The sequence below is a fragment of the Dermacentor andersoni genome, chromosome 6, assembly GCF_023375885.2.
Source record: "Dermacentor andersoni chromosome 6, qqDerAnde1_hic_scaffold, whole genome shotgun sequence".
In the NCBI taxonomy this organism is placed as follows: domain Eukaryota; kingdom Metazoa; phylum Arthropoda; class Arachnida; order Ixodida; family Ixodidae; genus Dermacentor; species Dermacentor andersoni.
In genome coordinates, this window is record NC_092819.1 from 30,493,787 (window position 1) to 30,511,034 (window position 17,248).

The 17,248-nt window shown below is 44.8% G+C and overlaps 1 non-coding gene across 1 annotated transcript; it reads right to left on the reverse strand.

The window, feature by feature from the left end:
• Positions 1-3,190: 3,190 nt before the first annotated feature.
• On the reverse strand, positions 3,191-3,265 carry TRNAP-CGG (transfer RNA proline (anticodon CGG)). The gene has a single exon. It is a non-coding gene; the product is annotated as a tRNA-Pro (tRNA).
• Positions 3,266-17,248: the final 13,983 nt, after the last annotated feature.

The following is a 17,248-nucleotide window of genomic DNA, read 5'->3' on the forward strand; positions in this document are numbered from 1 at the left end:
ACCTTGCGAAGAATTTTGCGCGTCCCAGAAAAGGCCCGAGACAAAAGCCCCGCCACCTCAGCGCGACAGCGCGCGACGCCCTTCCTCGGCCGGGAAGGCTCTCCGCGGTGAACTTTTGAGAATACTTCGCCCTTGCCATACAAATGCGGTGCGGCGTATGTCTCTTCTCCGCCTCGCGCACACCCTCCACGGGGGCGTATAGTCGGGGGAGTGAGACGCGGAATGGAGCGCCGTGTCTCTTTTACGCGTTCGTGCTCGCGTTCGCTACGTGACTTTTGTACGTAACTAGTTGTTGGACGTCCAAATAAGACGGAAAGTCACAAGAAGATGGAGGCTTCATCTGACTGATAGTAACTGAACGGGGAATGCCGCGTGCCCCGATGTTTCGACAAGGGAACATGTCTTTGTGAAGGCACCAACCTTGTTGCTGCCCTGACGAAGTTTGGGAAGCAACAGGCGAAAACCTTCGTGAAAAGTCCCTTTGTCGAAACGTCGGTTCCACCGACATCTTTCGTTCTGTGAATAGTTGTTGAACTTACATCATGAGTATTACGAGCGAGCACGGCCCTCTATATAGGTGTTAACATATATTTCTGTTTAATATAAGCAGATACTGGTTTGTTGTTATCGCGAAGTTGCTCTCGCGTTCTAATTGCAGTAACTTTGCTTTTCTCTGCAAAAAGCTAATCAAGAAAAAAAAGCTGATGAAGCGCACATGTTGCGATGAATGTGCAACAAAGCTTCAGTGAAACGGGTAATTAAAGGCTATGCAATTAATGTCGACGGTTACAGCTGTATTTGCTTTAATCCTACACAACGTGTAACCTCGTGCAATGTTTATGCATCGCACAGGTCACAAGTGCAATGTCATCCATTGTTTACCTTTATTTCACTACACCGTTGACAAGCTTTGCAGAGATTTAAACACTAGTTAATGCAGATTCATGCAAAATGTGTGGCGTCTACGCAGCGATGGGGTGTAGGTAAAGAAAGCTTCGCTTTGAAAATAAATCAAGCGAAACGGAGGACTTGCTAACAAGCATAGTAGTGATTGCGTTGCGATGTGACGGCACGAAGTGTGTGGAACCGAGCACTCGGGGAAAACGATGACATTCCAACATCGTGCCATAACGCTGCTGGATATGCCCTGCAATTCGTCAACGCCTGCGTTGTGTAACCTTGCCTCGAAAGGCACTGCATAAGATTCCGCCTCGCGTGAGAGTACGAAATAAACTGCAAGCGTGTATAATGGTGTTTGTGGTGGCGGCTGCGTTGCTGATGTCTGAGGTGGTCTTAACCTTGTTGAAAGTAAAAGCACTCGGGCTGCGTTCTCGAAGCGCGAGCAAACATACTGCACCGGAAGCAGCAAGCAAGCCAGTGCTGTCGCTCATGCGCTTTTACTTTCGCTAGTCCCCGCATCAGTGAAACTTGAAACCGCTAGGGCATGGCCTTCAAGTGTCACGTGTTCGGAATAGTGTACGCACGCTGGCGTATGTAGGAGGCTGCCAGAAGGTTGAGCGCGAGCTCTGTCTTAGCTGTAGAGGAGCGAGGAGCTCCGCGCTCAACCTCGACAGTGTTGCGTGCGTGCAACCGCGTGCTGAGTGTAATTGTCGGGGGAGGAGACTCGGAGGCGACCCTTCCGCTTTGTTTATTGCGCGACTCGGGACAGACGCGCGCACCGTTTGCGAACAGCGCGCGGCGAATTAGGCGGGCGGAATAAAGAAACGAGAAAAACGCGGCTTATTAACTGCGAAAGCACGCCGAGTGTACTACGCGCTCCTTCCCGATGCCCGGGCATGATTTGTGGTCGCGCGTGGGAGATGCCACGGATGGTTTTTACTACACGCTAAGATGATCCACGTGCGCCTCCGAAAGCGCTGCCGCGGGACTCGGCGCTGTGGGAAGCGGGAGAAAGCGAGGCGAACGCTTGCAAACCGGGAGGAAAACAATGGATGCTTAGCCGAGCGCGCGCGTGCGGTCTTTGTTGTTGCTTTTTTATTTGTATTTACATCCGTCGCGTCGTGTTATGTACGCTTGCCAAACGCGCTTTGATTTGTGTGTCCCAATTAGCGGGGCTGCGAAGGAGGGTCGTCCCCCGCCGACCCGTACGCTTCTCTGTTTTTGAGCGCCGATCAAGGCGTCGTCGACCTTGGAGCCGATTTGGAAACGGCCTAGTCACGGCGCCTCGTCTGCCCTCGCACAGCGCGAATTACCTGCTAAGGCACTCGCGGAAATCAATCGGCCAAAATAACGAGAATATTTCTCACTCGAGCGCATGTGATCCTTCGGGTGAGTATGGAAAACCAGCCTTTACCTCGTTAGCTGTTACGAGCACTGATAAGGAGATAAAGATCTCACGCGGGAGAATAAATCAACAGTGAGTGAACAAAGAGAATCGTCAATCCTGACCTGATTGTCAGGGCTTGTTTCGACTACGGGGCTGGTCTGCGTCCTGACGAAGACCAGCCTCCTTGTCGAAAGTGTTGTTCCGTGCTGATACTTCCTTTATTCGCCAACTGTTGATCAAGTGAAGTCTCCATTATCCGGTGACTCATTTGTCTTATTTAAATTGTGTACAGGAATAAACACTTTACCAAGCGGGAGTGCGCGCATAATAACGTATTGGTGACATTAATAACGAGTCGGCGTTGCCTGCACTAAATCCCAGTTTGACGTAGGAGTGGCGATTACGCGATAGTGTTCTTTTTTTTATTATTATTGAACGTGGCCCTCACAGGGTGCTATCTGGCGTGGTTGTATGTAAAGAAATTAAGAATTAAATACTGGGAATTAAATTCTGGAGTATGAGGCGCGCCGTAGTACGAGGACTCCGGGTTAATTTGACCACTCGGGCATGTTTGATCTTCCCCCAATGCACGGGACAGGGAACACAGGATATCGCCCCCATCGAAATTTGGCCCCGGGGTTTTGATGCCGCGATCTCGTGCTTAGCAGCGCAACACCGTAGCCGGTAAGCCCACGCGGGGGGTCTCGTGCATGTCTGCGCAATCATGCACTTCCCGTTGCCAACACAAAATATTTCTTGACATAATAGTTCTGCGGAAACCCGCAAGGTGGAGAGAAGTAATTAATGAAGGGAAAATGAGACATCCACCCGTTCGTAGCAATTGCCACAAAGGAAACCTATACGGGTTCCTCGAAAGAAAAGCCTCGCAGTTGAAGAAAAATTTGTCCTGGTCCGGGACTCGAACCCGGGACCACCGCTTTTCCGGGGCAGCCGCTCTACCATCTGAGCTAACCAGGCGGCTACCAGATGGTAGAGCGTCCCGGACCAGGACGAATTTTGCTCAACTGCGAGGCTTTTCTTTCGAGGAACCCGTATGGGTTTCCTTTGTAGCGAATGCTACGAACGGGGTGGATGTCTCATTTTCCCTCCATTAATTACTTTTCTCCACCTTGCGGGTTTCCGCAGAACTATTATGTCAAACTCTTGCGTTTGCTTCGAGTTGCGGACAAATTCGACGTCGCCCTACCATCTGCTATATATATATATATATATATATATATATATATATATATATATATATATATATATATATATATATGCACTGCAGGGTGCCACATGACGGCGAACCATATGTCGTTGGTTTCACCCAGCCACTGCTAAGGAATTATAATCCTTGGTTCAAGTTGCGTGAAACACCCTCTATATTTTGGCCCCAAAGTGCTCTATGTTTCATTATAGCTGCATTACGCTTCCCATTTATTTTCTGAATATGTTGGTGGGTGCTTGAGTAAGTCTTTCCTCCTTTTAAGTATACGCCGGTGTATCTGTATTGCTTTACTAAGGGTTTGAATTGCTGTTGAATTGACGTCTCGTATTTACTGGTCTCTTCAATAAAGATCATAATTCCCGATTTCTCTGTGCCAAACTTAACGCCTAGATTCGTCGCTGCGTTGCCGCGCATATTTGCATATGTCTGTAAATCTCTTTAATTGTCCACTAGTAGCATTATGTTGTCCTCATAGATCAGTCCGGGGAACTTCTATTGAACCAGTTGTCCATTACGCAAGTAGGATAAATCAAATCCTAATTCACTCTTTTCCGATGGTCTTTCTATGCTCTTAACATAAACCGTGAACGACTCTGGGGACAGACCATCTTTGCTTCGGTCGTTGGCGAATTTCCACCAAATCATTACATTTTCGGCCTTCCCATACAATTTGTACTCGGTTTTCTATAAATAAGCCCCTGAGCAGCTGCACGTTATCATCACCTATTCCTTCGTGCGTGAGCATATCCTACAACAATTCCTTGTCTACGTTGTCCTATAGGCTCTGTTAATACCTAGGAATGCTATCCATAAAGGTCTATTCTGAGCTACTGTAATATGAGCGCCCGTAGCGGCAGGGAGCTGGAAGCAGGCGCGGTTTTCCAGAGGGGAAAGCGTCGAGAGCTTCTTGGGCACGTTCACGCTAGGCGTCATTTGTATAAAATCAAGCATAAGCTTCATGTTAGGGTGCATTTCTGTATACGGGGATTAGTGTGGCCAAGGAACCTCAGAAACGTGTTATTTTCCACCTTGACTAGGTCAGTGACTGGAAAATCTTCGTCATCATTTACCTGACCAGAAAAAGCACATGTAACTTAGACACATTTGTTGTGCCACTCGTTACGCAAACAAGATAGCTATACAAGAAGTGAAATTACTAAGGAATTATAGACTATAGCTAACTTTTGCAGGGAGTGGATGTCTCGACTTGACAATTACGCCAACAGCCAAGGAATCTTTGGAATTGAGGTACTCTACGTGCTTGTTCCACGTTAGATCCCTCGAAAAGAAAACACCCAGAATTTAATGTAGTGAGTAACCTCTACTTTGTAATTTCCATTAGATTGAGCTTCATCCCAGCAAAACATAATGCAGTTCACATAAATTGTGAAGAGGAGCGACTGCAATATGCTACCTTGTTGTATATCATCAGCCTGTCTTGACTGTTTAAATTATCTCGCATTATTGACGCCTGCGTACTGAGTTCTCTGCGCAAGGTGCCATTCTAGCAGTTCATGAGTCGTTCCACAGATGCAGTATTGCTTAAGCTTCAAATGAAGAATAGAATGAGTTATCGAGTTGAAAGCATTAGAAAAATATATGCCCATGGCAAACTGTATGCTACTGAACTCCTGTATTATTATTTATTTTGAGCCAGAAGTGCTCTTTCGGTAGACCCGTGTTCTTTTGAAACCGGGTTGGAATTCGCGAAGGAGTTTGTGGCGAATGAGATAAGAAGAAATCCCGGCGTACATTAGTTTTTCGATACTTTTCGATAATATTGGCACGATCGAGATCGGACGATAGTCATCAAGGACTTGTCTATCTCTATCCTCCAGCACTAGTATAACTTGAGTTTATTGCATGGCTCTTGAGAATACACCCCTGGACAGGATAATATTATGAATATATGTTACTACTCAGCAAATAATCAAATACATATATTACGAGTGCTATCTGAATTCCCCTAGAATAATTTGACTTTCCATTTTTGAGAGAGTTGATGTAAGAGAAAGCCTCAAGACAATCTCTTGGTTGAAGAAATTGCGAATTCATTGTGCAGTTATTTAACAGACAAATTTCAGCGCCGGTGTTAGTAATATACTAGCAATATCGTTGGTCGCACGGCCTCGCTCAACAAACAACCGATTGACGAATTCGCCATTTCCGTACTTGAGATGTCCTCTTGTGCGAACTTTGTATTATTCGAAAAAGTTAGGATTTAAGAGCCAGTTTCTTCCAAATCATGTCTGGTCTATGAAAACTCTCACCCCAAAATACGTTCATGTAATATTTGTCTTGGGCCGCCTTCTGCTTAGATGCTTCTGCTTAGTTTATTATGGCATGCTTTGAATTCGATAAGTACGTCAAGGCTCCTTGTTTTCGAAAAGTTTGCGTATGATTCATTTGTACGCTTTACAACTTCTGACTGTCGCCGTTATAATGTGTCAAGAAGAGTGCCCGTGACCACGCTCGAAAAACTGGACAATCACCCCTTCACAGAAGAAAAAGTTTTACGACACTGGTCCAGGCGGGTTTCGGCACTGAAAGCCTTAAATGCTCTGCTGAAGTTTTTAAGGACCTGTTAAATGTGCGACCGTCTTTGAATATTGTAGTGCGTAGCGTCGCGTGTGTAAAATTTTCTCAGTTTTTCTTCTTTCTCCTCTAATTCGCTTTACCCCTTTCCCCTGAACAGGGTAGCCAACCGGTACTTATACTGCATAACCTCCCTGTCTTTGTCTTTACTCACCTTTTGTCTCCCCTTTATAACTTGTAACATGTCGTAATTCACCCATTGCCTGCGTACCCTGCATGGCTTCCGCACCTTCTTTTATGAATACTGCTTATAAGATCTTAAAGGTATCCATAAAGCTGTAATGCACCTCATCACAGTCATTTTATTCGCAACTAGTTTCCCACGTCTGAAGCCTGATGGAGCTGCAGCACTGTTTAAGCTGTTTTGGCGTAATTATTTTAACAAAATTTTGTTCCTTTATCATTTCGTACTATCATAAGTATGCCAAAATGATCAGCAATGCCAATGGTGATGACATCTCCATAAATAAAGTGACTTTTTGTGTTTGTTGTAAAGATATTTAACAAAGATGTACATTCAGACGTGATTCTCGTTGTTTTTTATCGCATATATTTAATATGTTCCTGCCTTTTTTAGCCTTCATTTAAGCTACCACAATTACTTTGTACACTGTAAACTGATTTGGGTGTAAATCGGTTTTCAGCGTACAAGTGCGTACGACATTAACATTGGCAGTTCGCATTTGATCCTAAGGGTTTTGTTATTCGATGCCACATAATCTTTAAATAAAGTAATTTATAACGTTCACCATATTGAACACATATTATGAGCTAGTGATCCAAAAGCGAGCTTATCGAGTTCAGGCTTTCAGGTTACGTTTTCTATACAATAGATAGCACCAGCAAAACCACATACGTACCTCACATAAGAAATGCGGCAGAACCGGTAGCCATTACACAGACACTTACTCATATCTCCTGACACGATACTGAATTGTGAATACAACACTTTACACAGTCAGTTATGGAAATAAGTCGCATGCGTGGCGTGACAGGGCCACTGCCACTTTCTCGCACTTAGCATTGCTGAGTGCTGCCTTGCGGGAATAAAAAGGCCATTGTATTACTGATTACTGACGGGAGGGCTATCCGGGTACTTAAGCATATATATATATATATATATATATATATATATATATATATATATATATATATATATATATATATATATATATATATATATATATATATATATATATATAAACCTGTTGGATGGTGGGGCCAAGAAGCCAGCGGCTAATGAGGTGCAGGATGCGTTCTCTTCTTGAAGCCGTTTGCCAGTTCCTTTCTCAGGTGGGTCACGCGTAAGCCCGCAGCAAAGCCGCTGTACTCTCATCTGCCAACTAGTGCATAAAACAGAACGCCTGTGCGTTGGTACTGATGATGCTATTCGGTTTTCAACGAATTTATGTGTCTGTAATTATGTACTATAGACGTGAGCTAGCCTTCAAAACATTGTAACACTTCCACGTTAACATAAAATAGAGAAGCAACTATGGAGAGGAACCGTTGTGGATATCAGTGAATATTTATCATGCAGCTGCGTGCACTAGGGTGTTAGAGAAAGGAAAGCACAGGTTCATTCAAAAATTTGCAGGCGCTGGTTACGTTATATGTGAATAAATAGCAGGCAATCAAGTGCGAGCGTCGCAGATAGAAATCATCTTGTGCGGAAGCTGTACTTTACGAGCTACTATCTAAATACATGGGAAAAAGTGAAATCGTTTTGGTCAGCATTGAACCAACCGATTTTCGTTTTATTTTTTATTTAATAGAAAAACAATATACCGGATTCTTGGAGCACACTTTATTTAGGTCGGCAATTTCAAAATGCCTGACGGGCGCGTATTTACCATGATGCATGACGACGAGGACGACGACAGCGATAATAATGATCGTGATTATGATAATGACAATGGTATTAGTGGTAGTGGTATGAGCATCCTTGTGAAGCACGGTGGTGTCACATTACACCGCGCATGTACTTTTAACCATTCTGGCGCGAATAGACGTGTGAAAGACGTGTCTTGAGGTGTAAATATATACTCAATCTCGCCAGTATTCATTCATTCATTCATTCATTCATTCATTCATTCATTCATTCATTCATTTATTGATTTATTTATTTATTTATTTATTTATTTATTTATTTATTTATTTATTTGAATTATCTTACATGCCCGTAGGGCATTGTGTAAGGGGGTGTCAAAGTTTCAACATTGAATACACAACAAGAAGAGACAAGAAAACGACGTACAATACATGATAAATGAAATTTGAGCACATAGTCACAGCACAGACGAGATGACCAAGCAAGGCGCAAATAACAATGGATGAGGCACGTAGGTTAAGCCACAGGATAAAATAAAGCTATGGCACATGGATAAATGCGCAAACCATCAAGTGTGATATAGCACAATGTACAGCAACAAAAAAAAAATTTAAAAAAGAAAAGGAAACCAAAATGCTTAACAGTAAATCAGTAAAAAGAAAACATCAAAATAGGAACCTAGACATGCTAAACGACGGCTTCAGTGAAATGTGTAATGTGGTGCTGATGGAATGCATCAGGATTAGACAGAGAAGCGATGTTGTCAGGCAGGTTATTCTATAAACTGATGGCTCGTACAAGTGCTGATGGATTGAAAGCTAAAGTGTCCCCGTATACCTGTGTAAAACTCAAATGGTTGTGCAATATGTTGATCGTGCGGGATGAGGACATCGAGTTGAAATGAGCTTGATCTATTGAAGTGTAGTTGCTTGTGAAATAATGTTAATAGAGCGATGTCATGGCGTGCGCCTAAAGATCAGTAACTTGCAGCGCTGGCAAATGTACCGATTTATACAGGCAATATCCTTGCCCAGCTTAATTTAGTTCCTGGCGCAACAGTCTGATTACTGGCGGGATTATACAGTTTTATTTTTGCTTTGTACATGGCCCGTTACAGCGATGCGTTACATGTTAGGCCCTGTGCGCATGCACGTCCTATGCAGAAAATTGCTGCGCTGGTTACCGCTGGCAACCGTAATCAGGGCAAGCATTAGGTATAGTTTGTCGTTATTGTTAAAAAAGCTGCTTGTTTTGACGCTGCTACGAATACAGAGATGGCGCCGAGCCGTGAAAGTGGTTTCATTTAAAGTAAGCAGATAGCGCCACAGCATCAGCCCTGGTGATGCGCTGACGATGCGGAACGCTATGAAGACGTAATTGTTCACTACATCATTAATTTACTGCTCCGCTCTAGTATGGTACTATGTGATGATGGTGGCGAGAAAACGCCTGTTTAAAATATAGACGCCGAGCAGACAGCGCAGCGCTGGTGAACGATTATAAGGTCGTCCGCCCTTACAACTCGCTATGGAGGCTTCAAGGGATTGCTGATAAAACGTACAGATGAAGTGAAGCCCCGCTGTCGCATTCATATATATATATATATATAGAGAGAGAGAGACAGAGAGAAGAAAGGGGAAAGGCAGGGAGGTTAACCAGATGGGAAGATCTGGGAGAGGAGGTAAAGTGATAGCAAAGTAGAGATAAACAAAGAAAGGAGCATAGAATAGTATTCATGTAAACGCAGCTTTCGGTTATAACGCCAAAACATTCGTTGCGACAATCCACTAACCGGGGACCACGTATGGAAAGGATGGCGGGCAAACACTCAGTAGACAACGCGGCGCGGATGAGCACATTTTGAGGGGCATTCGGCCTTCTTATTGGCTAAATAGACCCGCAGCTTCCACAGTGCTGCAAGGAACTACTGTGGTGGAGTATATTGCAAAATCCACTAATCGCTTTATTGCAAAATTAACTGCACTTCGAATTGACGGCTTCACTCTATCATGGCTTCGTAATTTTCTTTCAAACCGTAAACAGTTCAGAGTCAACAATATTGCTTCGTCTCCTTCTTACGTTACTTCTGGTGTGCCTCAGGGCAGCGTTCTGGGCCCTTTACTCTTTCTAATTTACATAAATGCTTTGCCACTTAATGTTTCTTCTCGCTTACGCATTTTCGCTGACGACTGCATTATTTACAGATCAACTAACAGTACGGACGACCACCTGGCCCTTCAAGATGATCTTACCCTAATTCATAATTGGTGTAACACCTGGTTAATAGTTTTAATTGTATCAAAATGTCAGGTAATTTCTTTTAGTCGTAAGCGTGACAACTTCCATTTTTCATACAACGTCAATAATAAAGAATTCTTACATACAGTATCATATAAATATTTGGGTGTTCACCTAACCGAAAACCTCTCCTGGACAGAGCACATTGCAGCCATCTGTGCAAAAGCTTAAGGACATTAGGTTACCTACGTCGTAATCTGGGTAATTCACCTTCCAACATACGCAAATTAGCCTATCAGACATTTGTTCGTCCACAGCTCGAGTATGCATCATCCATTTGGCCCCACATCCTGCCTACTTAATCGACATGCTTGAATCAGTCCAGAACCGAGCTGCCCGTTTTATCTTAATTATCATCTTCATCTTCATCATTATAGCCACCACTCCAGCATAACGCAAATGAAACTCGATCATTCCCTCCAGCCTTTATTCTTCGCCGTAATATCGCTCTGTTATCCTTGTTTCACAAATATGTTTATAATGCCACACAATCCACACTGCATCGCCAGATCGCCTCAAACACGTCTCGCCGATTAAATAACCATAAGTTTTGCGCGCATGTACGGTACGACACATGCTTTTAACTTTTCCGCACTCCCTACGGCCATTCGTTTGTGGAACAGTCTTCCTGGTAACATTGCCTCCGAGTCAGATGAAGAGAAATTTCGTCATCTCCTACACGAGCATTTTTCATAATAGCGCTTACAAACCACTTTATCTTGTTTCTTGCACTTGGCAATGTGCTTCGAACTTGTTCCGATGTCTTTATTGCTATTGATGCATTGCTATCTCACTCTTATGAATTGGTATTTTATGCTGCGTCGCGTGTTCACTTGTATGCCCTGTATAGATAATTGCTGTTTGCGTCTTTTTCCCGAAATATCCCTTGAAGCATTGTACTCCTTGATCTATTAATTTTTCATCTATTGTACTTTCTAGTATTAGTGCCTTACGTAAAATTTTACTCGTGTTCTTTCCTTGAAGTGTACCTTTGTGGCATTGTATTGCTTCAGTTTTTCCTTTTTCATGTTTTGATCTTTCTGGTAATGTTGATGAGCCCTGCATTGGGACGCATCTTTTGTACCACACTTCAGAAGGCTGCGTACTCTATTTCTTTTCTTTTTCTTTTATGCCTATGATTTTTAACCCCCCTCAGACAATGCCCCCATGGGGCCTGTAAGGAATTTAAATAAATAAATAAATAAATACATAAATAAATAAATAAATAAACAAATAAATATCGTTTACTTATTGTACCCGCTACGGTCCATTTGACATAAAGGCATCAATAACGATACCTTTCGTACCAAATAGCGAGCAGCATAACCCATCTGACATGTACCGCTGATAGAGCCGAAATGTTTTCTGCTGAATCCACTACTCGCCCATATCCCACGTGCCTCACAAATACCGCAGTTACTTGCATGGACTGAGCTAAGCAATTTTTCAAAATTATCTAGTAGGTAACCGGCACCGACAGTTTGGATATTTCAATCATTCCACGTGTCTTATAGCTCATCATATCCTTGAAACGAGCTGACATGCAAAGACGCTCGCTTCATACACTTATGACAATGGTGATGCGCGGTGGCCAGAGTGTTTCGTCAGGGGTGGCCCCGCTAAGGGCGCAGTCACATTCGTAAGTTTTTCCCCGGCGCGCCGCGTAGGTTTTCCGGCCGCCTATCTTGCCGGTTATAGGAAATCTACGGCGCGTGAATAGAAGAGGACCACCGCATCGCCGCATCGGTCTGAGGCCGATTTTCGTCGCCGATAAAGAAAACATCGCTTGTGGCAAGCCAATCAGAAAGCGGCAATTTTCGCCTTGGTGGCTCTTGAAAGCTAAGCTTCCAGGTTCCCACAGTGAGGCGAATGTGCATAATTTTTTTGCGGGGTACACACATAGACGGAATACTCTTGCACTAACCGTGAATTTGGAAGAAACCTGCAAGAAGTGACGCTTGCGGGCTTCCGTGCATCCACAACGCATCTAGCGATAGCTGGCGGGCGGCATTGAACATTTCGTCGCGCGCCCGACGTCGTACGACCGGAACAAGCCCTACCAGTGTGAACGGGGCTTCAAGGCATTTCCGACGATCAACTCCGCGAAACACAAGGTTGCCGTAACGTTTGAGCACGTGGTGTTGTCAATAGAGCTACGAGCGCGCCGTCAAAGCCAACGCATAAGGCGAAGGCTGCCCTCAAGTCAGCAGGGCTGATATACGTAATGCTTTTGTATACTAAGATGCTTTATTTTATACGCTAGATTACCTGCAGCCGTTGCACGCACTCAGCGGCTATAGCATCACCCTGCAGTAGGAACCACATCTCTACATTCATGAATGTCAACATCGTCATAAGCTAGCTGGCCGTTCACTGCATGACAGTTGTGAACAGCCCATGGTGATTGTGGCTTAGTTGGAAAAAAAAAAGGCAAAGCAGAGGGGGGGCGTTAGAAAGAATGGAAAGAGATAACAAGTATATGAGACGTATACTAAGGTACATAGAACGAGGTGACGTTACATAATAGTGAGCGGAACACGATATACACTATCGGAATGAATGGTGGCGTACACAATGTAAGGTTACATCATTTAACACGGTCACATTTTACAAAATTAATATAAAGGTACATCTTGACATTGCCAAATACAGAAGTTAGCGAGAAGCATGTACATAATTAATAGAAACTTAATCAAAGCAACTGGTCACGAAAAAATAGCGGTTACTTCGTGACGACATTTAAGAGGGTCACGAATGTAGATAACATTATCAGGGAGTATATTCCATAGTTCAGTTGCTAGTGGTAACGCTGATGAATTGAAAGCGTTTGTGCGCCCAAAGATACGTTTGAAGCAGCTGTTATGTAAACGGCGAGACGTTCTTAACGGTTGGGAGAGAGAGAGGGCGGTTTGGTGCTGACGGTTTGTTATTTTATGAAATAAGCGCATTACAGCAACCTTTCTGAGTGATTCTAAGGAGGATACGGACAGAGAATATTTAATATTAACAACACTGGAATGACGGCTGTAGTCTTCTGCGATGAAGCGCGCCGTACGATTTTGAACACGTTCAAGAGCGTTGGTCAGGTTGGTTTGACGAGGTGACCATATTGATGACGCGTATTCAAGTTGAGGACTGACGAATGTTAGATATGCTAGTGATTTGGTCGAAGTAGGAGCGTGGTGAAGGTTTCGTTTAAGGTAGCCGAGGGTGCGTGATGCCTGTACGCCTTCCCATGCGCCTTCCCATGCGCCTTCCCATGTGCCTTCCCATATGTCTTCCCATACGTTGAGTTACGTAAGTTCAAACCGGATAAATTTCAGTCCCGGCTGCTTGGCCGGATTCCCTTCGTACCAGGCTTCGCGTCGCAGCTGCACCCTCGCTGTTACAACTATACTGCAATTTCTTTCTGGCCTCAAAACCGGAAAGGAATTAAGTTCGATTCTCTCCAGCCCTGTAGCGCTCGGCTACTGTGCATCGGCACAGTTAGAGAGCACCAGCAAGCGCTCAGTCATTACAAAGTGCGACTCGTTATTGACGAAGGGAGCGGGAGCGAGAACCGTCCAGTCGGGGGGCGTTTCGCGTCGATTCCATCGCTCGTTCCGACACGATGGCTTTCGCGTTCCGTTTCGCACAGACCCGCCGGGCCCGAGCGATACGTCGCAGCAAACGCGTGTCCATCGCCGCCGCAAGTTTAATCGAATGTGGCGATTCTTTCGGGACGATGCGACCGGGGGGCGGCTTAGCGATGATTCGGTTGCGTCGCACTTCTTTTGTCCGGGAGCCGGGCTCGTTCGTGGCCATGATGAATGCGTTTGATGGCCGTGACTCGAGAGGGGAGCGTGAGAGAGGACGGGAGGGGGTAACATCGGGCGCCGCGTTTTCGACACTCCGCGGTTGGCGGATGTCGAGGGAAACAAAGGACGGAATCCTGTCGCAACGCGGCGAGGATCACGCACGCGCCGCGAAACGCGGGAGCCGCTTTCCGCGGCGCTTGCGTGAACCGTGGCTCGTGTGACAGCTCCATCTGAACAGGTGGTGGCGAAAACGTGGCGGAAGATTCGCTCCGGTTCCCCGTAATCGCTTGGTGAGCTTCCGTTGGGTGTGAATGCTTCGAGTGGGGGGAAGAATTCTGTTAGAAGCCAGCGACCTTTAGGGCGCCTTCTTATTATATCGGCATGTCACTTCTTTTCCTTTTTCTTTCTTTTTTGCATTTTGGTTTCCTTCGCTGTCTCCGGCATGTTTCTTTCAATTCTCCTGTCGCTTCCCCCCTACAGTGCTCTTAAATTAGTTATTTCTATGCCCCCACAGATGGCCCATGCCCGTATGTTTGTCGTGCACGTCTGACGCTCACAATGGCAAGCAACTACCGCTTGTACTGTCCCAGTGTCGCTTTCGATTGTAGCGTTAGCTTGCGCATACGCGGCGATTCGTAGCTTCTTGTCTCGCTGAAATGAAGTGTGGTAAATAAATGTAGCAGTTTCTCGAATGGGGATGAACGAGATGCAGGGGCCATAAGTGAGGGTCGGTCTGCGAGTGCTTCAAGTATGCCTTAAAAATGTACAAAGTATTTTCATACATTTTTACTCAGAAAGACGTTTTTATAATCGATTCAAGGCTTTTGGAGTTGTCGAGTTGGTCTTCGTAAGGCTGCAATATTCGCTACACAGGTAGACGGTTTTCGTTTGGATAGAAGGGTGGCCGGAACGATATATGTTACTGACCGCGCGAATGTCATTGCGCTTGCTCAGAATGTGTACGGGTTGGTGCGGTCATGGTAGTTCGTCTTATCTTTTCTTTCCTTTCTTTTAGTTGTTTTTGCGAGAGGAATACTGAGAATGAATGTTGCGATGAAAACCGCGCTGTGGAACTACTGCTGCATCGCGCTATGCTGCTTGCACACGTGGCGTGCTGTTGCTTCTCGGCCTGTAATTTTGGGCTGAATAAAAGTCTTATACTACCACTACTACTACTCCTACTACTACTACTACTACTACTACTACTACTACTACTACTACATAAATACGTGAATAGACGCCACTGAACCAGTACACTTTCTTCTTTCCTGCTTGTCATTTTTTTTTTCTGTTTTGTGATCCGAACTATATTCTGAATTGCGCGCTAAATATTAAAGTGCGACCGTCAATGGAAATCGACCAAATCTGTACGCAAGCTTGTGCAGCGAGAAACGCAAGTAAAAAAAGAAAGAAAGAAAAACCTGTACGCGCTGTCGATTAGAATATCCCATAGGTGTTATCCAAAAGTTCAAAGGGTTTGCTTTCATCTTCGCAATGTTTCTGTCATAAAATTTGTTCTAGAACGTTATTTTCATAACGCCGACATAAAATTAGGCGCGAAAGTACAGCAGCCGTATCTTGTAATCATTCTTTAAATTTCTTTGCACTGTTCTTTCACCCGTCGTTGTTGGCTCGCACAAAGCCGCGTTAATGCTAATGCTAGAATTGATCAGTATACGCGATAAGGACGATGCAAAATGGAAAGAGCTGGTGTGAAAAGTCATTACAAGATACGACTCCGGCTGTAAACGTTCGTATGTTAGTACCGTGTTAGTTCACTAGTTACTCCTTTATCTTGCACGACTCGATTCAGCCCCCCCCCCCCCCTCTCCCTCTCTCTTGCTCATTGCCCTTTATTGGGCCCGTAAAGTATAATGAATGAAACGAAGTGTTTGTGCCGCACACTGAACAATTCCGTTTTTACATGCTTCCATTACCGGTTTTCTCCGTGTAAACTATTTATCTATGGTCTAAGCTACTCCAAGATTCCGGCTAATGTGCCTGTGCAAACAAATGATTCCTTACCTCCGATTGTGCATCCTCCTTAGGCAGGACGGCGATTATAGGCCATGCCGAACTTCATGCTGCCTATGTTTCCCTTTCCCAGTGACAGTTTCCCGTGTGTAATCCTTGGCGGAACGTAAAATATCATCCTTTAAAAGAATGCGCATTCAACGCGTCCTGTTCGTACGTCATATTCGTATTATGGAGCTGAAATTGGTGGGCGGGTTAAAGAAGCTTGAGAAGAAATGATGACCATGCAACGAGTGACGGAACGAAAAATGACAGACCTAAGGTTGAGAGGCAGATAGACATTGATACGGATTAGAGAGGAACCATCCTAGTCTAGTTGAGATTGAGATAAAGATGTGGAGTTTGGCAAGTTGTGTAATACGAAGAGTAGATACGGCGCCTTGATATGATGAAAAAGAAATTGCAGGCATAAAACGGTGTCGGGGCTGATGTCAAACAGGGGTAGTTTGATATTTCCATGCGAGGCCTTCCTGCGGTGAACATTAAATCGCATTATGGCGATGATGATGGCGAAAAGCTAACAGGTAGTACACATTATAGAAGCTCGCTGATGGAGTATGTTGAAATTGTCGTGATTCACGACAGTTTCAACGTCGACAAGTAGATACGCATGCAGAAGCATCGGTGAAGAAAATATAAGCGAGATTGATCTTCTTGAACTTTTCGAGAGTTTTCTGACAAACATTTTTCTACATTGCCTCGAGTAAATTAAACCGTTACCCTCCAACACTTTGATGCTGCGGGGAAAGTTCAGGGCACCACATACGCAAGCCGAAAGGCAATGCGTGTTTGCACACCTATGCAGATATTTCGAAGGTTTACCGGTCGAAAACACTTACGGGAGACGAAAAACCACGCCGATAACAAGCATCGGGTATAAATGTATCCATTCTTTAAGGAAAGCGTGGCTCCAACACGGGAGCCCGAAGTACGGACCGAACTCGTTGCTGCTTTCACTGCGAGCACGTCTTAAGTTAACTCAACTCAACTCAACTCACGTCTTAAGTGTCACGGCCGTCGCTCACGTCCTATGACGGTCGCTAGGATATCGAGAAAGAAAAAAGAAAGTAGCGTAGCGTAAACACGACTTCCAGCCATCGACGAGGTTTCCGACTAGACCCCCGACGACGACGACGTCCTGCCCCGCACAGCGTGTGCTCGCGTGTCTCTCGAGCACG